At 35.4% G+C, this 9459-nt stretch overlaps 1 non-coding gene across 1 annotated transcript; it reads right to left on the bottom strand.

The window, feature by feature from the left end:
- Positions 1-2163: 2163 nt before the first annotated feature.
- Positions 2164-2324, bottom strand: LOC126014893 (U1 spliceosomal RNA). The gene has a single exon (XR_007497848.1). It is a non-coding gene; the product is annotated as a U1 spliceosomal RNA (small nuclear RNA).
- Between the last annotated feature and the right edge of the window lie 7135 nt (positions 2325-9459).

Genomic DNA, 9459 nt, shown 5'->3' with positions numbered 1-9459 from the left:
TCTAACTAACTACTACAGGGTTGTTACTGATACCTTCAAGTCTGTTAACAGTTGTATTTTGTTGGCCCTTCTATGAAATTAAATTCTGGCATTTACAAGGTGTATTTTATAAAAAAACAACTCATTCATTGTAGCTAACTTTGAAATTACAGAAAATTAATAAGTAATAAAAATAATGTGCTCTATCACCTGATGATATTGGTTTTTTTGTTTGTTTGTTTGGTTGGTTGGTTTTTTGTTTTTTGGTCCACACCCAGTGATACTCAGGGGTTACTCCTGGCTCTGTGCTCAGAAATCACTCCTGACTTGGGGAACCATATGGGATGCCAGGGGATTGAACCGCAGTCCCTCCTAGGTCAGTGCATGCAAGGCAAAGGCCCTACCACTTGTGCCACCACTCTGGCTCCATACTGACTGTTCTTGAATTTTTTTAAAAAATATATATTAGGGGCTGGAGTGGTAGCTCAGCAGCAGGGTGTTCGCCTTGTACACACTTACTTAGGAGGGACCACAGTTCAATTCCCAAGCATCCCATATGGTCCTCCAAGCCAGGAGTGATTTCTGAGTGCAGAGCCAGAAGTAACCCCTGAGCATCACAAAGTGTGACCCATAAAACAAAAATAACAACCTAAAATATTTTTATTGTGATCAATGTGAATTACAAGTCTTTCACAGTTATATTTAAAGTACATAGTGACAGTGAATTAGGGTCACTCCCATCACCAATGTTGTCCTCCTTCCACCCCTGTTCCCAGCATGCATCTCATACCTCCCCCTTTGCCATTCTGGACTGTTAGTGTAGGTTCCCCGTGTGTATAGCTTGTTGTAAATTGGGTATCTTGATTTCATTGTTGTTGACTTTGGGTTTGGTATTTAGGTCTAATCATTTTTTATTTCCACTCAATGTTCATGAGACTGTTTGCTTCTGGTACCATCCACATTTTTTTTTCTTAATTTATGAAGCAGAACAAGATGATTCAAATTCTGTGGTTCTGTTGGGGGAAAAAAAGAGAAAGCTGGGAGAAGCCCGTCTAGAAGCTATAAATATAAATTTAAAAGAAGAAAGAAAAAAAAACAAATCGAAACAAGCAATGACAAAAAACACAACAACAACAAAACAACAAGAGACAAAAAAGAAGGGGGCTGGTGTGGCTGGTTTGTCAGGGGTTTTGTTTTTGTTTTTGTTTTTTTGTTTTATTTTTGTTTTTTTTACATAAGCACAATAAGTATTGAAAAAATTAGAAAGGGATTCCCCTTGGTCTAAAAGATACAGGGTTTCTTCATCCTTGAAGCATACTTTCATGGGAACAACTAGAGGCTCTGTACATGCTCATTTTTGAACCCCTAAGGTCTTTTTATGGTGCCAGGAAATGTTCTGCTCAGTTCTGGTTGTCAAAATCAGTCTTCTGTTCTTTAATTTGCTGAACCTGCTCCATTTGCTTTTCTGCATTTCCTTTATCACCATAAAAAGAAAAGTTTGTTGGGGCTGGGTAGGTGGTGCTGGAGGTAAGGTGTCTGCCTTGCAAGTGCTAGCCAAGGAAGGACCGCGGTTCAATCCCCCGGCGTCCCATATGGTCCCCCCAAGCCAGGGGCGATTTCTGAACACATAGCCAGGAGTAACCCCTGAGCGTCAAACGGGTGTGGCCCAAAAGCGAAAAAAAAAAAAAAAAAGAAAAGAAAAGTTTGTTTTGTTTATGTTTTCCTATTGAGTATCTCAAGCCTATGACAGGGGAAAAGTTATTTGTCAATATGGCAAATGGATAAAATGGGTGCATAGTTTTCACATTTTTTATTAAAACATTTTAAATTTGTGATATAAACTGACTAGCCCATGCCCAAAACTAGGCCTTAATTTTTCTAATCTTTATTTATTTTTAGATCCTGGTTATTATTGATAGTAGGTGTTCCTCAAACATGTAGTAATGGCTTCCCTAACAGTCATGTATGCAACTGTTCCATTTACTTTGATATAATTTTAGGCAATCTAAAAATTTAAGAAACTTCCCCAGGAGGAGACAACTAATAAAGCAAATAAATACCACAGCATCAAAGGCATCACTTGCAATGAGATCTTTCATGCTCATAACTCACTTGTCTAACGTTCTGGATCCCTGAACTTCTCTCAAGTTTTACATTTATTCTTTTTTTATTATTATTATTGTGTAGGGGAGAGCACGCACGCAGTCCCCCCACCATAAATCACGCAGTCGAGTTTCCCACATTTGGGGAAATCACAGGGGTCAGCACGCCCGGAGTGCAATGGGCGAGCCCCACCCTGGGGAAACCACCTTCATGATCATGGAATATTCTTAATCACTAACTCTCTTTAAATCTGCAAGTATCATTTTACACTAGGAGATACTAAATTTCCTGCTTTTATTTTGAGGATGCACGTGATCAAGGATCATTCCTACTGAACCATATGTGATTCCTACAGAACCATATGAGGTTCCAGGAGTGAAACTAAGTGGGTTTTGTGCAAGGCAATTGCCCTACCCACTGTACTAATTCTCCAGCCAAGCCCTAAGTTACTATTTTGTAGAATGCTTTACTTCCATTTTGGTTTGAACCTCCTTGAGCTGCCAACTATGCAGATCTAGTTATAGTGTCATAAAACCCAAATGCTGAAAAATATTAAGAACAGAAGCTAGAGAAATCCTACAGTAGTGAAAGTACTTGTCTTGAGTGTAGCCAATCCTCAAATATCCACATTTACTTTCAAATATCAAATATTCAAATACTTTCAAATATCTGCATTTAGGAATTAGATTTAAACATATGTTTCTAAAGGAAACACAAAGACCTAGTCTATAGAAATATAGTGAATCAATTTTTGAGAAAGAAAATACACAATAATGGTATACTACTATTTTTCTGACCCTTAACAGAGGACTAGAAGAGGGGATTTCTTTTCTAGTGAAGCAGAACCATCCCTCAGTATATGACATGAATTAGGTTTGGGACATTTGATATTCTGAGACTGCTATGCTTTTCACAGCAGATTGGCCATTAAAGCTCACTTTTTGGTTTTATCATTTTAGATTGAGGCTTTGTCATATTAAATCATACAACACCTTAGGAGGATAAATACCTTCAAGTTTCTTTATTCAACATTTGAAAACCTCCCTTTTAATCTGTTTAGAGGGGGGCACATCCATCAGTGCTCAGTTTTATTCCTGGCTCAGGGATCACACCTGAAGGGATAAATGATCATATGTATTCCCAGAGATTGAAACCAATCTTGGTTGCATGCAAGATACCTACTCACTGTACTATAATTCCAGCCCCTAATCCATTTCTTGACAGAATTCGTTTTGAGTATGCTCAGTTTTAGAGTCTAGAAATGTGAACATGGACACAGCTGATGACATTAATTTCATGATTTCTGTCATTAGTTAGCTTCTTAGATTTTGTAGTGCTATTGAAATCTGTTTCTCAGATTTTGTAGTGGTATTAAAAACAGCCTCAAAAATTAAATAGGAGTTGTTATAAATTAAAGGCAAGCAAGCTTTTCTGATTGGGAGCACTTATTCTTATCTTATTTTCCCCTGAAAAAAACTTTTTGTAGGTTGAACATTTACTCTAAAACCTGTGGCTTAGGATAACAGAAATGGTGTATGCCTCAAGGGACTAGCTCTCAAAGGAATTTATTGATTACTCTCTTGCCCTCTAGTCTGCAACCCACATTTTCTAAAATTGTGCTACCCTTTTCTCTTTTCCTATAAAAGCACTTTGAAAAGTGAAAGAATGTTTCACATCACTAATCATCAGGGAGATGATACAAATCAAAACAACAGTGAGGTACCATCTCACACCATAGAGACTGGCACACATCACAAGAACAAGGACAATCAGAACTGAATTGAATGCATGGAGAAGGGGACTCTCATTCACTGCTGGTGGAAATGATGTCTAGTCTAGCTTTCTGGAAAATAATATAGGTTATACCGTACAACTTGTAAATTGAGCTTTCTTGTGTTCTAGCGATACCACTTCTAGGGATATACCCTTAGAATACAAAAACGTTGTACAAAAATGCCCTTTGCACTCCTATGTTGATAGCAGCTCTATTTACACTAGCCAGAATCTGGAAATAGCCCAGGTGCCCAACAACAGATGAATGGCTAAAGAAATTCTGGTATATTTACACAATTGACTACTATGCAGCCATTACAAAAAAAATGAAGTAATGAAATTTTCTTATACACAGGTGGACATGGAGATTATTATGTTGAGAGAAATGAGCTGAAGGGAAAGGGATGGACATAAGTAGTTGTTTTCCAGCTGCTGCTGTGTTTTTTTTGTCATTGCTTGTTCGCAGCCCGCGGGCTGTTTGCAGCCCTCCGTACAACATTTTGTGGCCCTGCCATAGAGGAATCTTGTTTTGTTTTGTTTTGTTTTAGTTGTTTGGGTCATACCCCCCAATGTTCAAGGCTTACTACTGACTTTGCACTCAAGGATCACCCCGACTTTGCTTCCTGCTGCCCCCAGGTAAATTGAGTTTGAGACCCCAAATCTGTATCTTCTATACAGGCTCCTCCAGCTTTTTCTTTTCCAACAGAACCACAGAACTTGAATCATCTTGTTCTGTTTCATAATTTGAGGGTTGGGGGTAGTTGATGATACCAGGAGCAAACAGTTGCATGAACATTGAGTGGATCTGACCTAACAACTGATCAAATTGAACTGAACAAATTCAAAGTCAATGACAACATAATCAAGATAACCTAATCTTCAACAATCTATACACAAAGGGGACCTGTTACACTAGCAGTCCAAGGAGGCTATGAGGGTTGTACGTGATGCATGCTGAGAACTGGTGTGAGGGAGAACAACACTGGTGATGGAATGGCCCTCATTCACTGTCACTATGTGCCTTAAATATAATTGTGAAAGACTTGTAATTCACATTGGTCACAATAAAAAATATTAAAAAAATTAATACTGAAAAAATGGATACTTATTTTCCAGGCACAACAATAGATGTTATGTAAAAAGAAGACTAAAGGTGAATACTGTTCTTACTCTCAGTAGAGATATGGTAATTCACTTGGCATATTTCATCTTCAGTGGTGTCTATAGTGCATATGTATAAAGTAGTGGAAGCCAGCCTACCTGGAGATTGATCTGTAAAAACTTTTTTCACAAATTAACCTTATATTTTGGAAAAAGGTTATTGCAATTCATGTTTGAATTTACAGTTATCTTGAAAACATGATTTTTTTCCTGCTGCAGATATCAAGTTTTATATTATAAAATATTTCAGAAAAATTTTAGGTAATAGGGGCTGGAGGTAATTGGAGCATAGAGGTAGGGCATTTGCCTTGCATGAAGGACAGTGGTTCAAATCCTGGCATCCCATATGTTCTCCCGAGCCTGCCAGGAGTGATCTCTGAGCATAGAGCCAGGAGTAACCTCTGAGCACTGCCCGGTGTGACCCCACAAAACAAAACAAAACAAAACAAAAAATATTTTTAGGTAATCAGGAGGAGTTGTAAAGAGGAATTTAAATGTAATTAAAACCCATCCTAATTAAAATTTTTTCTTCTAAGTTTAAACTCCTGTGACATTTAAATTTTTTTAAAAATTAACCCTGTGATTTAAAAATTACTTCAAGTTGGGTTTTAGACATGTAATGTTTTAGGGCCAGTCACACCAGCAGTGTCAACCCCCATCCACCAATGTTCCTAGAGTTTTTGAAAACATTCTAGGACCCAGAATATAGATAATTTGGAGTAGGAAAGAAATTGAGTGAGGACAAAGTCACATATGAACTCCTATGCTTTTTAATAAATCTTTTAACTCAATGTACCTGTACATTCTATCTTTTGAAATAAAGTATTTTACTATTATATAATTTTGAAAACTTTCAAATTAATTAGAAAATATAGCTATATAAAATAAAGATTGATCATTTGTATTGTAACATATTGCTCATTTAGTCAGTTAATTATATACATCTTAAAAATAAAATAGTCACAGATTAATATTTCTTGATAAATGTCTTTTCCCTGTTGTAAAGACAATTAAAATTACATTAGATAAGTTTTTGTTATTTTAGGTTATCTGGGGGGAAACAAGAATATTATTACTTTTAGTCATTGTTATAAATGACATTAAAATAATTATGTAAAGAATTTTGGGACAGAGAGCTCGGATTCTACCTGGAACTGCTCAGGATTTAAACCTGGCTTTGAATTCAGGGTCAAGTCCTGTCAATGCACAGGAGAGCATATGCAGTGTCAGAGATGCAATTAGAGTCAGTCTTAAGCATATACATATGAGAATCACTACATTATTTTGATAGATAATTCTACTTTACATACAGTGTATTATTTATTTCTATATATATTTATATTTTATTTCTATATATTTTCTATCTACTAAGTTTTTCTAGTCTTTTTATGTGTATATTCTTTTCCCTTTGGCATCATCTTTCTTTCTGAAGGATTTTAAGATTTCTCATAGTGAGTGCCTGATGGTTACAAATTATTTACCTTTGGTATAAAATTAGAGAACTAAATTTTATTTACCACCAAATTATGTATAGACTCTAAGCAATCAAATACATTTATTGTCTTTTGGCATTTTACGGATGCCACTCAACTGTCTTCTCGTTTGCATTATTCTGATGAGGAGTGATAGTATACTTAAATTTGTTATTTAGTTTCTCTGTTTGTTAAAATTACTGATTTGAAAAATCTGGTTACATTATGAGTGTGTTGTAGTTCCCTTCAATCTTATGCTTGGATATATAGGCTTATACTTTTCAACATATTTGAAGTATTTTTCCCTCTGCTTCCTCTTCTGAAGTTTTTTTTTGATTGAAATGCACTTTCTCTCACTAATATTCCTATCATTAAAATAATTTTACTTCTTATTCTAATTCATTGCTATTTCAAGTTTACTAATCTTTTTTTTACATTATTTACTCTGAACTCTGTTTCATTTAGTTCAATGTTCCTATCACACATTATAATTTTCTGCAAGTTTGATTTGAGTCCTTAATTGAAATATATCTATGTTACTTATTAACTTTTAAGCATTGACTACATTTTATTTATTTATTTATTTATTTATTTATTTATTTATTTACTTTTTGCTTTTGGGCCACACCCAGTGATGCTAAGGGGCTACTCCTGGCTATGTGTTCAGAAATTGGTCCAGGCTTGGGGGATCATATGGGACGCCTGGTATTGAATCACGGTCCATCCTAGGTTAGCGCATGCAAGGAAACCCTACAGCTTGCGCCACCACTCTGGCCCATAAATTACATTTATAAAAACATTAAAATACTCTGTTCTAAAACATATTAACTTCTATATCAAAATGTATATTATGCATGGTAAATTTTATCTTGTTGCATTTTGTATCTGTGCAATATTTCTTAGCTTTATTATGACATTTTTATGTGAAAAATATTTTATTATCTCAGTCCTTGAACTTTATATTTGTAATATAAACAAATATTTAGGTGGAGGATAATAATTGGCCACTGTTGAAGTAAACCCCAGAAAGATTTTTTGTGAGCTAGATACACAGTTTCTATAATCTTTTTGAATAATTTGCTCACTAGCCTAATGTAATTTTCTTATATTAGAGTACTGAACAATACTCAGTGTGAGGGGGCCGGAGAGATAGCGTGGAGGTAAGGCGTTTGCCTTTCATGCAGGAGGTCATCGGTTCGAATCCCGGCGCCCCATATGGTCCCTTGTGCCTGCCAGGAGCAATTTCTGAGCCTGGAGCCAGAAATAACCCCTGAGCACTGCCGGGTGTGACACAAAAACCACAAAAAAAAAAAATACTCAGTGTGATACTTAAGTACTACTGTGCTAACAACTACAATTATTTTCATATTTCTGTTTTACAGTCTTTTGAAAATTCTAATTACCTTGTCTTCCTGATTTAAGACACTTGTATAGTCTATATGCTTTCCCCTTTACCTGCCCAATACTCTGGATTCTCTTTGAAGGCAATGAACTGGGACAATCAAAGGCCATATGATTTATTTCCTGTCTTCAATGTTAACAACATTTTGGTTTTTGAGGTTTAGTATCTTGAAAAAACATTGACTTGGTATATTTTATTTCTTTTTTTGGAGGTATTTATTTTGGGGCCAGACTTAGCGATGCTCAGGGTAACTCCTGCCTATGCACTGAGAAATTAACTCCTGGCAGTATTTGGGAGACCAGCTGGGGTGCTAAGGGTTGAACTCTAGTATGCTTTGTACAAGGCAGGTGCCCTACCTCCTGTGCTATACCTCCCATTTCTATTTCAAATCTTTTAAGCAATTGAAGGATAAATATGGCTCTTAATATCTAAAATACTCAAAGCAGAAGATATTAACGTTCTTTTGTGATATGTCCTTATATTTCTACAGACAACATAAAGATTTATTTGCACATACATTTTGTTCCTTACATATCGGTTTGTCAAAGACAATTTTCCAAGTGTAATCTCTTAAGCAGGCTTGCTTATCAGTTTCTAAGTAGCGGTAGAAAATTTTTTATTTAACTCATATTACTCACTTCTAGAACATAATAACTTAATGTATGACATTTATTTTATCACAGTTTACGATTAATCCCTGTAGCTTTCTTTTCATTGTTTTTTTCTTATATGACTATTGCAGTATTAGCAAAGATGTTCCACTTCTGGCAAATGCCTCTAAAGAAAGGTTTTGGAGCTAACTAGTCTGGAGTTAATTTAAAGTGTTTTGATGAAGAAATGAGTTAATTCATTTGACTTTTGATTTCTATGATAACATTCACCTCCCTAGGAGCATTGGGGAATCAAGGTCAGCTGCTTCTAATTATTACAGAATTTGAACTACAAATAAATGAAAATAAAAACATTTCAGTGAAAAGCCCCTAAGATCCTTTTCCTTATATTCTAAGACTTATAAGAGTATTTTCTTTTTTAAATCGCAGCATTGAATGAAATAATTATTCAATCTTGTTCTAAGGAGTCAGAATCTAGCTAAATACTCAATTGAAAATGTTTCCTTTTCTTTTTTTATTTTTTATTTATTTATTTTTTATTTAACCAACTTTATTACATACATGATTGTATTTGGGTTTCATTCATGTAAAGAACACCACCCATCACCAGTGTAACATTCCCATCCCCAATGTCCAAAATCTCCCTCCTCCCCACCCAACCCCTGTCTATACTCTAGACAAGCTTTCTATTTCCCTCATACATTCTTATTATTAGGATAGTTCAAAACGTAGTTATTTCTCTAACTAAACTCATCCCTGTTTGCGGTGAGCTTCATGAGGTGAGCTGTAACTTCCAGCTTTTTTCGCTTTTGTGCCTGAAAATTATTATTGTAAAAATGTCTTTCACTTTTCTTAAAACCCATAGATGAGTGAGACCATTCTGTGTTTTTCTCTCTCTCTCTGACTTATTTCACTCAGCATAATAGATTTCATGTACATCCATTTATAGGAGAATTTC

The sequence above is a fragment of the Suncus etruscus genome, chromosome 7 (assembly GCF_024139225.1).
Source record: "Suncus etruscus isolate mSunEtr1 chromosome 7, mSunEtr1.pri.cur, whole genome shotgun sequence".
In the NCBI taxonomy this organism is placed as follows: Eukaryota; Metazoa; Chordata; class Mammalia; order Eulipotyphla; family Soricidae; genus Suncus; species Suncus etruscus.
The sequence above is the reverse complement of the archived record's forward strand: the minus strand, read 5'-3'. Positions and strand labels throughout refer to the sequence as shown.